This window comes from Aotus nancymaae, unplaced genomic scaffold (assembly GCF_030222135.1).
Source record: "Aotus nancymaae isolate 86718 unplaced genomic scaffold, 86718_ANA_hifiasm-v0.15.2.pri h1tg000108l, whole genome shotgun sequence".
In the NCBI taxonomy this organism is placed as follows: domain Eukaryota; kingdom Metazoa; phylum Chordata; class Mammalia; order Primates; family Aotidae; genus Aotus; species Aotus nancymaae.
This window is the reverse complement of record NW_026988523.1, coordinates 12816512-12831960: the sequence shown is the minus strand read 5'-3', so window position 1 is coordinate 12831960 and position 15449 is coordinate 12816512.

Genomic DNA, 15449 nt, shown 5'->3' with positions numbered 1-15449 from the left:
AACCCGATATCTGTTTGAGTCCCTGTGTTCAGTTTTTTTGGGCATATATCCAGCAGTGAAATTGTTGGATCATATGGGAATTCTATGTTTAACCTTTTGAGGAAATGAAGGTTTTGAGTGATATCTTTAATGAGATAAATCATACCCATTTTTGGCTGTGTGGAAAATAGCCTTCGGGGGGAGAAGGAAGAGTGGGGTATATTAGGTTTCCTAGGGCTACCATAACAAATTACCCCAAACTGGGAACTTAAAACAACAGAAATGTAGTCTCTCACAGTTCTGGAGGTCAGAAGTCTAAAAATCAAGGTTTCGGCAGGCTTGTGCTTTCTCACAGACTCTAGCGAAGACTCCGTTCCACGCCTTTCGCTTAGCTTCTATTGTCACTGGCAATGCGTGGCATTCCTTGGCTTGTAGCCCCGTAACTCCAGCCTCTGCCTCCACCGTCACATGCTGTTCTCCCTGCATGTGTCTCGGCGTCTTCACATGCTGTTCTCTCTCCTCATGTCTGTTTTCTCTTCTTATAAAGGCATCAGTCTTATTGGAGTAGAACTCACTCTAATCCAGTCTGACTTCATCTCAACTTGATTACATTGACAAACACCCTTTTTCTGAATAAGATCACGTTCAGAGGTACCAAGCATGAGGATTTCTATTTATCTTTTTGGGGAAATACTGTCCACCCACAACACAGGGAGTGTAACGATGCTATTGAAATCCTCCAAGGAAGAGATGATGATGGTTTGGATCAGAGGGTAAGCAACAGAGGTGGAAAGAAACAGTTGGAAATTCAATATATCTTGAAGGTAGATTGAACTGGGTTTGTTGGCAGATTCGCTGTGGGATATGAAAAAAAGAGAGACATTAAGGATGACTCCAAGATCTCTTGTCTAAGTGACCAGAAAAATAAGGTTGGGAATATTGCAGAAGAAGTGGGTTTGGAGTGGAGGAAGGAACTCGAGAATTCAGTTTCAAGTGTGTTACATTGAGGATGCCTGTCAAACATGCAGGTGGAAATGTCCAATAGGCAACTTGGCGTCTTGAGGTCAGCAGAGAAGCCCTGGCTAGAAATATAGATGTATGAGTCAACAGAATGAGAATAGTATTTAAAGCCACGAAACTCCATGAGATCACCCAGGGAGTGAGTGTAGACAGAAAAGAGAAGAGAGACTGGGCACGATGGCTCACACCTGTAATCCCAGCACTTTGGGAGGCCAAGGTGAAAGGATCATTTGATGCCAGGAGTTCACAAAAAGAGAAGAGGTTGGCAAGACAGATCCCTAGGCAATGCTTAAAGGTTGGGAAGATGAGGAGAAATTCACAAAGGAGACTGGAGGAGATGAAATCCATGCAGTGAAATTCATCATTCTTTCAGGAAACGTTTCCATAAAAGGGAGAAGATAATAAGGTGATACGTAGATTAGAATCAAATAAAAGAGGGTGTTTTTTAAATGGGAGAAACAACAGGATGTATATATTCTGATGGCAATGATTCAGTGAAGAAAGGAAAAAATAATTATACAGGAAAGAAAGAGTATAAACATTGTCTCTATGTAAAACCAGACATAAAATACACATGGATTAGAACAGGGAGACAATATCAAGAATGATGCTCAGAATGATAATCTCTGAGTTAGAGATTTCAAGTGATTTTTACTCCTTTCAATTTTCTATGTTGCCTTTAATTTTTACAAGGTACCTTGATCAAATCCAAAAAAACAGTAAGAGTTCTATTTTAATAACCCCAGAACAGTGGTATCCAATAAGTGTCACAAAGTGTCTGTGCAGCATTTGATACTGCAAGCCACAGAGAAGAAACCAGTAGACTAAGAGATATACAAAATCCAGGCTGGGTGTGGTGGCTCATGCCTGTAATCCTCTCACTTTGGGAGGCCAAGGTGGGTGGATTGCTTGAGGTCAGGAGTCCGAGACCAGCATGGCCAGCATGGCAAAACCCTGTCTCTACTAAAATACAAAAATTAGCTGGGCGTGGTGGTGTGTGCCTGTAATCCCAGCTACTTGGGAGGCTGAGGCAGGAGAATCGCTTGAACTTGGGAGGTAGAGGTTGCAATGAGCCAGGATCACACCACTGCACTCCAGCCTGGGTGACAGAGCAAGACTCCATCTCAAAAAGAAAAAAAAAAAAAAAATCCAGGGAAGGAAGCCCAAGCAAAGGCCCAGAGAAGGCAAAATAGCCCAGACAGAGGGAGGGATTGGCCCTTAAAAGGAGGAGAGACCTGACATCACTTGAGACTTGGGAGTGGGGATGATAGCAATAATTAGGGCAAATATACGGGAGTTAGTAGGTGGATGGGAGAGAACTGAAGGCGGTTTACACGTAAAGTCTGTCTTTCCTCTCTGAAGAAGACAAGTTAATCCACTGGTTCCGGGAAATGGGAACAGAGTTGGGCAGGAGGTATGCAAGCAGCACTGAGGGCCCCTTGTGGTTGGAAGTCAATCATTTGTAATAGAGACAACTGGGATGGTTTTACTGGTTATTCCAGGGATCCAGAGCAGAAATTGAGGGGAAGGATGGTTGAATTGAAGGTTAGAAATTACAGAAATTGCTTCAGGACAAGGAGATAAAGACATTGAGGTAATAACAAAAACTAAGATTTATTGCATTTTACAAGCATTATTTAATTTAATCCTCATGGCAATGAATAAGGATAAAAAGGATATTCAGATAACATATCATAGCCAAGCACAAAGATTTTAAAAGGGTATTATTGTTTCCATTGCACAGATGAGAAAACTGAGGCTTAGAGGGTATGGTACACATCTGTCAGGTTTTGCCTATCTGAATTCTTCCTAGATGGAAGGATTCCCCCAACTCTTAAGCCTTGTTGGAAGGCAAGATCCAAGTTCACTATGCCTAAAATGATCGTATATCCCTATCCCAATTCCTTGACAAGAAGCATGTGGCCCAGATTTGGCCAAATAGATGCTCCTGTCAGGGATTTTCCCTCATGTGTAAGTACTCGATGACAGCAATAGGCAGAGAACATTCTCAGAGGTTGCAGCAGACTTAAGAGTCCAGCAGTGGCCAGGTGCGGTGGTTCATGCCTGGAATCCCAGCACTTTGGGAGGCCAAGGTGGGTGAATCACCTGAAGTCAGGATTTCAAGACCAGCCTGGCCAATACGATGAAATCCTGTGTCTACTAAAAATACAAAAATAGCTGGGCATGGTGGCACACACCTGTAATCCCAGCTACTTGAGAGGCTGAGGCAGGAGAATCGCTTGAACTCGGGAGGCGGAGGTTGCAGTGAGCAGAGCTTGCGCCACTGCACTCTAGCCTGGGCAACAGAGTGTGACTCCATCTCACAAAAAAAGAGTCCAGCAGTGAAAATGGCAGTAGTGTCCCAAGTTGGACTGTCGAAAGTCAAGGTCCTAACCTGAGTTCCTCTGGCATGTCCTCTGTTCTGTTCTTAACTATCAAACTTTCTTGGGCTTGCCTTTCCCTAGAGTCATTTACCTACCTTCACATTCATACTGAGAGCTACCTAAAGCCATCCAATTGAATCTATTTCTGCTTAAATTAACAGGAGTCACATTTTCCTATTTGTAGCTGAAAACCCTGAATGGGTCTTAGGAACTAAGAATTTTGCCCACAGCTGTTGCCAAAGAGAGATATCCAATAATCAGATACACAAAATTATTGTCTATAGATGTCAGTTAGCCTCTTACCCCAGCCACCCTGGGGCGTAGTCATGGTTAATGTAGCCATAGTAACAGAGATGGAGGATAAGCAAGGGCTCAAAACTATTGCCTTCCTTCACCAAGGCTGTCTGGCAACTGCTGATTGTTTAACCTGATGGTGACAGAAACCAACGTTGAGCCCCTAATACAATACCATATTCGAAGTAGAAATAGATTGGTCAAATATATGGTGGCAGGTTAATTACATCCATTTCTTTCCATCATGGGGGTGAAGGAAAGAGACAGTAATTTATCATCACTGGAATAGATACTCATTATAGATGTAAATTTGACTTTTCTGCTAGCTCTGTTTCTGCCAGCAATACTGACTGTGAACACCTTTATTCACCACCACAGAAACAGTGTCCCATTCAGCATTGCTTCTACTAAAGAAGTGAAAGAAAGAGATGTCTATGGATTTCACGGTCTCACCATGTGTCCCATCACCTACAAGCACATGCCCTTACAAAATGGTAGAATAACCTACTGGAGACTCAGTTATGGTACCAGGTAGTCAACACCAGCCTGATAAATTGGGGTGCTGTGCTGTAGAACGAGACAATGCTCTAACCAATAGCCAACACATACCGCTGCTTCTCCCGGTAAAACGGCAGGAGTCTAGAAACCAAGGAGTGGCAGTATCACCTTCCATCATTTCATATAAGGACCCAGCCACAAAGGTTTTGTACCTGCTTCTTGTGGCTCTTGGCTCTCTGCTGACTTAGAAGGCTTAATAATGAGAAAAAGATGGCTTCCACCTAGAGACTCAACAGGCAGGATCAGCAAGGGTTCAGACCCCCTCAAATGAAAGTTTGAGTTACTGCATCAGGTAAAGTAGCATGACTAGCTGAGGTTCTGGCTGAGGGTAAAAAAGGAACATGAGCTGGAAGTAGAAGGAAGTCAAAAATATCAACTATGGTCTTAGGACCAGGTGCAGAAACATGGTCTGTCCTAGCTACCCCAGTTTTCTTCCTTGTTTTGTCGTGAATACAGTAACGAATTTCCTTTGTTTAGTTTTTCCTCTTTCTCTAGCATTTTATATTACTGTGTTGGAGGTAGTGAACTTTTTAAGTTACACCTCAGGTTACAGGATATAAAAGTGGTATTGTGAGCAAACTAGAATAGAAATGAACATCCCCTGGGATCCAGAAATTTCTCTGGGGTCTTTCTGATTTCTCAGACAGCAGCCCACTCCTCCAGTCCTTCTAATGAATTTGTAAGCACCTCATTCCCCATATTTAGCCCTTCCTGCTTAAAATTGCTAGAGTGGTTTTCTATTATCTGCACCTAAGCACTGACCAAAAAGCAAAACAAACAATCAAACAGTGAAAAGGCATAAGACATGGCTATTTTGTTATCGAATCAAAATGATTAGGGAATAGTGGTTTAGATTATTTGTTTAGGTTACTTAAAAGAGCTTTTTGCTTTTTATTCAGGCTATAAAAATTGCTGTAGGCCATTATGTAGCTCCGTTTGACATGGCTTTGTCTTTTATGAGTCTCACAGATGTTTTGATCAAAGAAGAAGAATCACTATTTTCTGCCAACACTTAAATCTTTAAAGTTGGAGAAACAACCTTTCCCAAATTGCAGCTAGCTCCTAAGGGATAGGAACCATGCCTATGTTATTCACTCTTAACAGCACTTAACACAGTAGGCTCACATAGCAACATGAATGGATTCTTCAATATGCGCCTTTATTTTTTCCAGGAGTAATAAGCATAGCGATTTGAGCGTCTATGACCTCCTAGATTTCTGGGTCTGTGATCTGGGGGATCCTGAGAGATCTCTGAAATGCCTTTGGGGTCTTTCTCCCATTGTCTTATGAGTAGCCTCTGGCTCCCTTCTAACTGAATCAATTTTTTAGCAAAGGGTCAAGAACATGCTTTTTCACTCTTTACATGGCCAGTCTGCAAATTTTCCAAATCTTTCCATTCTCCTTCTCTTTTAATTATAAATTAGGTCTTTAAGTCACATGTTTGGACTCACATCTCACTGTATGCAGTTCAAAGCAGCCACACATCAGCCTGAAAGCTTTGCTGCTTAGGTATTTCTTCTGCCATATATCTCAGCTCATTGCTTTTAAATTCTGCATTCCATAAAGTCCTAGGTAATGCATACAATTCAGCCAAGGTCTTCGCTGCTCTAAAACAAGGATGGCCTGTACTCCAGCTCCTCATCTCCAACCGAGACCTCATCAGATCATTTCCACCAGAGACCTCATCAGAATGGCTTTTACTGTCCATTTTTCTGCCAACATTCTGGTCACAACCACTTACGTAATCTCTAAGAAGTTCCATACTTTCCCTAGTCTTCTTTTCTTTTCTATTCTTTTCTTTTTTTGTGTGGCTTTGTTGTAGGACCTAGTCTTCTGAGCCCTCACCTGGAACATGCTTAATGCTCTATTCATGACGACCTAGTCTTTTTCTATCCTGCCTCTCTAAAGTCTTCCAGCTTCTACCCATTGTCCAGCTTCAAAGCCCTTTCCACATTTTCAGGTGTCCATTACAGCAGCAACTCCACTTATGGTACCCATTTTCTGTCTTAGTCCATTTTGTGCTGCTATAATGGAATATCACAGTCTGGGTAATGTATAAAGAACAGAAGTTTATTTGGATCATGGTTTTGGAGGCTTGGAAGTCCAAGATCATGCCGCTGGCATCTGGAGAGAGTAATCCCAACGGCAGAACGTGGAGGTGAGCACATATGAAAGAGAAAGGCAGCAGGGGCTGGACGCATTTTGTAACTCATTCTTGTGATAACTAACCTGCTCTCACGATAGTGACATTAATCCATTCATGAAGGGTGCCACGACCACAGCTCACCGTAAGCTCAAACTACTGGGCTCAAGTAATCCTTCTGCCTAAGCCTCCCAAGTAGTTGGGACTATAGATGCATGCCATCACATTCAGCTAATTTAAATTTTTTTTTTCTTTTGGTAGAGACGAGGTCTCACTATGTTGCCCAGGCTGGTCCCAAACTCCTGACTACAAGTGACCCTCCTGCTTCAGCCTCTAACACACTGAGATTACAGTCACAAGCCACCACGCCCAACTACCAAGCTCTTACCTATGTCAGGTCTTTTGCAGGTGTTATTTTTCTGCATGAGACCTTCTCCTTCCTTTCTTCTTGCACAACCTTCAAACTTCAACTTAGCTATTACTGACTATCCATGCCCATTCTAACTCAGGTTCTCCCTATCATACATAGGACCCGTTCTTATTACAGCTTGCGGATATATGTTATTTGTAAGACTGTTAAGGCCTGGGTCCTCCACCTGGATAACAGATTCTTAGAAGGCAGAGATTTTGTTTGTCTTGCTTCTGTTGGCTTCCGTTCTACCCTTAGATGCAGAGGAGGTACTCAGTGTTTCTAGAATGGATGACTTAGTAAAGGGTTTGAAGAGCTTAAAATAATAATTACCAAAAAAGTAATTTCCTTCGTCTGTTTTCTGCTAATGCAGAACACATAAAAAACACCTAATAAATATTTGTTGGTTAATTAATTGGTTAACAACTTTAGGTTGGTATTTTGAGTGGGAAGAAAGGTATCACACCTAGAGGTAGGTTAGGATCAAAGATACCCAGATATAATGACAGTCAACCCTTTTCTTATTGTGGTGAAAGCGTAAATTATCGTAGTGAGGATTAGGTACAAACATTTATCATTACTTTAATGATAGGAGCTCTCATAAGAAAAAGAAAGCAAGATGTGCTATAGCTGAATATTACCAGGCATGGTTGTATTACATGCAATGAGAGGCTATCACTGACTAGAAGGGGCTGTGGACTGAAATCAAACATCTCAGTTTTTTCAGCAGGCTTGGAAAGAGAAGGAGAGTAGGCATTAAATGTGAGGGGCATAGAGAAAGCCCTTTCTACTTGGGCAGAAGATAATATTTTATATCTCCAGCAGCAGTCCCAGTAGATAGCCCAACCCAACAGTTCTTGGTAATAAGCCTCAGGCTGTGGATAAATATTTTGTGATGTAATTAATTTAAATATATCATAGGAAGCCATAGTCTTGGCTTGAGAAGCTAAGCTGCATTCCCCCTAGGATTCCTGTTAATATTTCCGGACATGTCTGGGTATAGCAGAAGTTTATTTGTACCAAGAAGCCCCATAATAACCATCAGACCAGGGGAAAGAGAGGTGAGGCTCACGAGTTTGATTCAAGGTCAGTATCAGCAGGAGGGATAATTAAGCCCCAGACAGCATCTGTCATTCTGATTGTCCCCTAGTCCAGTGGAGCTTAGGGACAATCAGAGGAGTGGACAAAAACAAAGCAGAGCACTACTCTGTGATGTATAAAATGACTGGGGACTACGAGAAGGAGGGCAGGTTGCCACGTGGAGCGTGTGAGAACTCAGAACTGACACAGCAGCAAGCTTGGATCAGAGAGGGCAAAGGCCAGGAGACCAGGCTGCAACAGCATTGAGGACCCCCTGGTACCTTTGGTGAGCGTTGTCCCTCTGATGCTTCTTTGCAGCTTTGGAAGCATTTGCAGCGGTACATTGACCTTGACAGCAGCATGAGAGACAGCGCTGTAACAAAAACAGGAGAGGAGAAATGCATGCTGAAACAAAGAATACTAGCTCGTGACCACCCAGGAGCACTCTTGGGCACTTTCAGAACTAATTGGAAGGAATTTATTATGGGTTGAAGTGTGTGTCCTGGAAAGATATATTAGAGGCCTAACTGCCAGTACCTCAGAATGTGACTGTATTTGAAAATAAGGTCCTTGCAGGTGTAATCAAGTTAAGATGAGGCCATTAGGTTGGGCCCTAGTCCGATATTACTGGTGTCCTTATAAGAAGATGAAAATGGGCCGGGCGCGGTGGCTCACGCCTGTAATCCCAGCACTTTGGGAGGCCAAGGCGGGTGGATCACGAGGTCAAGGGATCGAGACTATCCTGGCCAACCTGGTGAAACCTCGTCTCTACTAAAAATACAAAAATTAGCTGGGCGTTTGGTACGCGCCTGTAGTCCCAGCTACTTGGCAGGCTGAGGCGGAAGAATCGCTTGAACCCGGGAGGTGGAGGTTGCAGTGAGCTGAGACTGTGCCACCATGCTCCAGCCTGGCAACAGAGCAAGACTCCATCTCAAAGAAAAAAAAAAAAAGATGAAAATGAAGGGCTGGGTATGGTGATGGGTGCCTGTAGTCCCAGCTACTCGGGAGGCTGAGGCAGGAGAATGGCTCGAACCTGGGAGGCGGAGGTTGCAGTGAGCTGAGATCGTACCACTGCACTCCAACCTGGGCGACAGAGTGAAACTCCGGCTCAAAGAAAAAAAAAAGATGATGAAAACGCCATATGAAGACAGAGATGCAGACAATGCCGCGTGACTACAGAGGCAGAGATTGGAGTGAGGAAGCTTTAAGCCAAGGTGCGCCAAGGATTGGCGACCACCACCAGATGCTAGGAAGACGCAAGGACGGGCCTCCTCTACAGGTTTCAGAGGGAACGTGGCCCTGCTGACATCTTGATTTCAGACTAGCCTCCAGAACTGAGACAATCAATTCCCGTGGGTTTAAGCCACTGGGTTTGTGGTGCTTTGCTCCAGAGGCCCTGGGGAACTAACACAGAATTTCAGGAGGAGAGTTTTTCAGAGTGAATAGGACAGAACCAGGGAGATGTTGTTTCATTCCTGTCATTTTGACCCTAATTTTCCCCCACAGATTTGTGAAGCCACAGAAACACGATTTACATATAAAACCATAAAAATAAACATGCCAAAGAGCTAAGCTTTTATTTGCTGACTTGAATTTGGTCAATGTGCCACTAACTAGTACATTCCATGTAACTTTTTTTTTTGAGACAGAGTCTTACTCTGTAGCCCAGGCTGGAGTATAATGGTGCGATCTCAGCTCACTGCAACCTCCGTCCCCTGGGTTCAAGTGATTATCCTGCCTTAGCCTCCCAAGTAGCTGGGACTACAGGCACATGCCACCATGCCCGGCTAATTTTTTGTATTTTTAGTACAGACACGGTTTCACCACGTTAGTCAGATGGTCTCGATCTCCTGACCTTGTGATCTACCCACCTTGGCCTCCCAAAGTGCTAGGATTACAGGCATGAGCCACAGCACCTGACCTTCATGCAACTTTAAGATCAGCCTACAACTAATTAAATGAGATAATGTATGTAAATCTCTTAACAGTAACTGGCACCTAGTAAAGCTTCAATATATGTTGAATAATGTCATTAATATTATCATCTGATTATCCCGATCCTTGAGCTCTCAGTTGCTCATCTCCTCTGCATCTAAGATCTGCCGAAAGCTGCTGAGAAAATCTCACACCTAGGCAGTCTGGTGCCACTAAAAAGTAAATATCGTCGACCTCATCAGAGTTCTTTACCCTGCCCTGGTTTCCCTTGTAAATGCCCTCTCCTGTTCACTTTGATGAATTCCAAATTGTGGTTCCTCAAACCTCCCCCACCCCCATTTCTCAGCTCACCTCCAGCAGGGCATTCCTAGCACTGAACAAAGACAAGACCTTAGAAAAAATATCCCTCAACTCTCACCACTAAACCCGTCAACCCGCATATATCCACAGCTCTCCTGGATTTCTCTCTGTTATTTGGACACAGAAGCACTCTGGCCCTTTTCTAGTCCAGGTAGTCATTCTTTATTCTTCCCTCTTCCTCATTCACACTTTCAATCCATAAGCAACTGTTAAGTCTACCTCCCAGACAGCTTGCCAAGCCACACGCTTTGGCTCCTCTCCACGGCCACCAGCTTGGCCCATACAAGCCTCATTGTGTCACCAACCTGCTTAAATTGTTTCAATGATTTTCTACTGCTGTACCAATCAAGACAATCCTTCACATGTTTGCAAGACCTCTCTCCAGGCTGGGTCCGTCATAGTCCAAGCTCGATGAGCTTTTCTAGCCTCACCTCTTACTCCGCTTTGTGCTTCTTACGTGCTACACTCCAGGCTACAGAGTAACTCAAAATACTGTCACTTCCTTGTTAAAATAATAACATTCACGTAATGCTTACTGTGCACTGGGCATATAGCCACTGATTTCTCAGGACAATAATGAGATTAGTACTGTTGCTATCCCCATTTGACGATAAGGAAATGGAGGCACAGAAGTTAAGTGATTTACCCGAAGAACAAGGAAAGTAGTGGCAAGCCAGGATTTGAACCAAGAGCGCTGGCCGTGCAGTCCAGCCCCGGCTCTGTTCTCTCATCTTGCCTGCATACCTCTAGACTTCCCTCAGGCCCAGCATTCACCACCATCCTTTATATTTGGCTGACTCAGTGTAAACATCCCTTCCTCAGCATCAGACCTCCTTGCTCTGTCTCATATCTTCCCATCCTCCGTAGTATGATATTATTAAATATCTATCTCCTCTGCTACACTGTCAGTTCCATGAGGACAGGAAACATGTCTGCTCTATTCGTAGACACACCCTCACTTCTTAGTATACACCTGATAGATAGTAGGTGCTCATTAAGCATTTTTTGATTGAATATAAGAATGAATAATAACTAATCACATTGAAGAACTTCTGTGTATATAGAACACATAATATCATACCTGGCACGTAACATGGACTTGATAAATATTTTTTTGATATTGTGTTCCAGAAATGGCAAGGAATCCGGTTTGACTAGTGTCAAGGGTGTGAAAAGAGATTTTGGCAAATGGTTCGAGTCTGTATTGTGAGCCAAAAGAGGAGGGAGTTACATGATATCAGCAACATATAACTGAGGGGTCATCAGCAGTGTATAATCTTGCAAAGGCAAATATTAACATTTCAAAATCCCTCCTTCCCAGCCCAAGATGGTTCTGAAGTTTTCTTTTAAACACACCATCCAACCGTGTTACAGCAGACTTCAGCAAAGTGTAATTGGTATGCTTACGGGACCTTGGCATAAGAGAATCACGCACTAATGACCCAGGTGAAAACAAAGGCCTACTTAGGTGTATTTATATAACACAAATAGCTACCTCCTCCCGACTCGAAAAGGATCTGATTATCAAAAAATCTAACCTCTATAAGCACAATGAAAGATTTCCTATTCCTACCTCCTTCGGAGAAAGTACATTTATTATCCTCAAAAGGCTTCCTGGAACACTGGGTTAATCCCTTTAAAAAGATACATCTGGATACCGTAACTTCATTACAATTCTAGACTTGAATGCTACCAGGTATATTTTTTTCTTCCCCAAACTGAGTGGTGCCAGGGAGTCTAGAGACAGCAGTCAGCAAACCAGGTTCAAATCATTGTCTCTTTGAGGCTGTGTTTTGGCAGCCGTAGCGACAACAGGCTCAGCCTTCAAGGAGGAGTAAACTTCTTATCACCCTTAAGTGACCCTCTATGGAAAATCTGGAAACAGAAGAGGATAACTTCCAGGGAAAACAGCCGATTTACCGCCTGTACAAACATGCGTCTAACTGGCCTGCCATGAGGGTCCCTGGGGAAGGGCTTTGGTAAAAGAGCAATTGCCAACGTGTGGAGTCAAGCCGCCGCGCTCTATGCAGGCCAGAACCACAAGATATTGTGCTGTGTGTCAGAAACCACCACCGTTACAAAGCTGCTTTATTCCAAACCATTTCGTTAAATCAAATCCCCACCTGCTAAAGGGTGATGATTGTATAGGACTCTTGTCATAGGATCAGCGTCTTTGGTCCTATTTTCACACCACAGGAGATATTTATCCCTTTACAACATTCTGATCTATGGCTAGTTCTTAATTATATTTGCTGCCAAGAACCCGTTAATGAAGGGATATTTCATGGCCTTTGGCGAAAACCTCAGACTCAGCAACCAAGGAGCTGAAAGCCCTGACCTCAAGGCAATCTCCACACCAGCCTCCTGCCTGATGCATATTTCAAAGGTTTCCAGGTTTTAAAGCATGGATTACCTTTGCAAATGAAAAATTGAACGAGCAGAAGCATTTAGTGGCGTGTTATTACAGTTCCGATGATTTTGAAAAGGCTGCTCAGTTTAACCAGAGGTAGAATTTCAAATGAACATAGAAATAATTATCCACTGCTTTTTTCATCATTTTCTGTTTATTCTACTAGGATTTAAAATATAGTCTATATCGATCCCTACCTAAGGTTTCTTGCCATTATGACATGCATATATCAATCTACTGAAAAATCACGCATATTGATAAAATATTTAATGCTTCAGGAGCATTCAATATTCACCCACCTCCCAAATAGGTTGTTTGTTTTATCTAAATAGGATCTTGCATGGTAATGCAATTTTAAATTCTAGTCAAAAGGGAGAGTTTTATTCTTTCAAATATTTCAAACTTTTCATTTATGAGAAAAATGATTACAACAGAAAGTTGAAAAAGCAGTGTTGTCTTCACCAGTAGACAGCATTCAATCGTTACCCGTCAGGTACATGGCATTTTACGAGATGTCATTTATCAAGATACATGCATTGTGCACCTATGATCTACCAGAGACTTCCTCAGATGAAAAGATTATAGATCCACAGTCTCTGTTCCATACAGTTTGAATCTAGAAGGAGAAACAGATAGTTACAACATAATATGGTATTATGGAAGTACAATACATGCTTGCTGTATTAGATGTATAGATGTATAAATGAAGAAATGAATGAATGAATGAGCATGGAAAATTTCAGAGCATAATAAAATCAACATGAAAGGCAGACAATAAATTCATAGTATTCAGGCAGGGCTGGTGGCTCATGCCCATAATCCCAGCACTTTGGGAGGCCAAGGCAGGCAGATCACCTGCTGTCAGGAGTTCAAAACCAGCCTGACCAACGTGATGAAACCCCATTTCTACTAAAAATACAAAAAATTAGCCAGGTGTGGTGGTGGGCGTCTGTAATCCCAGCTACTCCAGAGGCTGGAGCAGAATTGCTTGAACCCGGGAGGCAGAGGTTGTAGTGAGCTGAGCATTCCAGCCTGCATGACACAGCCAGACTCTGCCTAAAAAAAATTTTAAAAGCCTGTAATCCCAAGCACTTTGGGAGGCTGAAGCAGGCAGGGGGATCACCTGAGGTCAGGAGTTCAAGACCAGCCTGTCCAATGTGGTGAAACCCCGTCTCTACTAAAAATACAAAATTAGCCAGGCATGGTGGTGCAGGCCTGTAATCCCAGCTACTTGGGAGGCTGAGACTGGAGAATCACCTGAATCCAGGTTACAGTGAGCCGAGATCATGCCACTGAACTCCAGCCTGGGCGACAAGGGTGAAACTCCGTCTCAAAAAATAAATAATAATCATACAGTATTATAAATACTATAATACTAAAATTAATAAAAATAATTACAGCAATAATAGAGGATGAACTATTTTGTTTATTAATTTTTTAGATTTTAGCTCCTACTTAGATGAGAGAACATGAACTATTTCTCCATTTTAGATGGGGAAAGTTTCAAGAGGAGTCTAAAGACTAAAATCTTTTAGATGTAGGATCACAAAAGAAATGAGAATTCCTACATTTGATTTTCTTATGATGTGTTGGTAAAACCACACAAACATGAAACATACATGATAATAAAGAACTAAACTGTATAATATAGGAAAAATAAGAGGGATGGAAATCAGATTGTTGCACAATGATATTAGTACTCAAGCTCTTATTTTGAAATTATGTATTCAATTATAGATTCAATTATTATGACATTCCCATGTTCATTTATTCATTGTAACTGCAATTAACCACAGTGTAAGTCATTCCAAGTGAAGGTACTGAAAAGTGATATAAGGCAAAATTGAGCCAAGTCACTCCTTTTGCACCTTCAAAGTGCAATATAATATCAATTTTCACCAGAAAGGGAACAAAACCCTCATTTGTCCTCCTTCAGAAGAAAGATTTTAAAAATTATACATCAAACAAAACTTTTCAAAGACTAATGGGCTTAAACTCAGTGCCAGGGAAAAGAAAGAAAATGAAGATGAGTTTGTGCCTAAAACTATGGTTAATTTTTGGTCCAAGGAAGTGTATTCCAATTTCACTGTTACTTTGCTATGTGACCTGCATCTTCACTGCCTCCTTAATAAAACAGGGATGATAACCACGTGTGCCTACCTGATGATAACGCATGCTTATCAAGTAAAATCACAGCTTTGAAATGTTAGAAAACATGGTAAAATTATTAAAATCCTATATAAGATTTGTTGTACATTTGAATGATAAAGTTCAAATGGGGGGTATTTTTCACCTATGAAGGATGGGATGCCTTTGTTACAGGAAAGAAAAGCATGTCATAATGTTCAAAATGCTCTAACGATCTCTGCACTAATAGAATTAAGTAATAAAAATATTCCAATGTTTTCTCTTTTAATAGATGCATCTATGTCTAGTTCCAGGGTACAGTTAGTTTCACGTCACTCTTTTTTCTCCTTGCTAACCCTTTCATGGTATTTTCATAAACACTGTTAGGGCTACTTCTTGACTTTTCCTTTAAAATATTATTTTGATTATCAAATCTTATGTGAAAACCTGAAGGAAAAAAACCATAAACCTGTTCTTTCCTCTAACAAAACCTGGCCTGGGTTCTGCCAAGAACATCTAGAAGTCATTAAAAATAGCACAGTTCTTTATTTGGACTCAATTGACTTGTACTTTTGTAGACCTGTCAAAACGTTAAATAATAAATTGTTGTCTCTGAATAGATTCATCTTTGCCCAAGATACAGTCGAAAAACATGTTTTAGATGAGTCATTTAACTGGAATAATCTTCCTTTGGATTACTAGAGTCATTAGGGGAAAAAAATACAAAATCATGTGAGTAATTTTCCATTT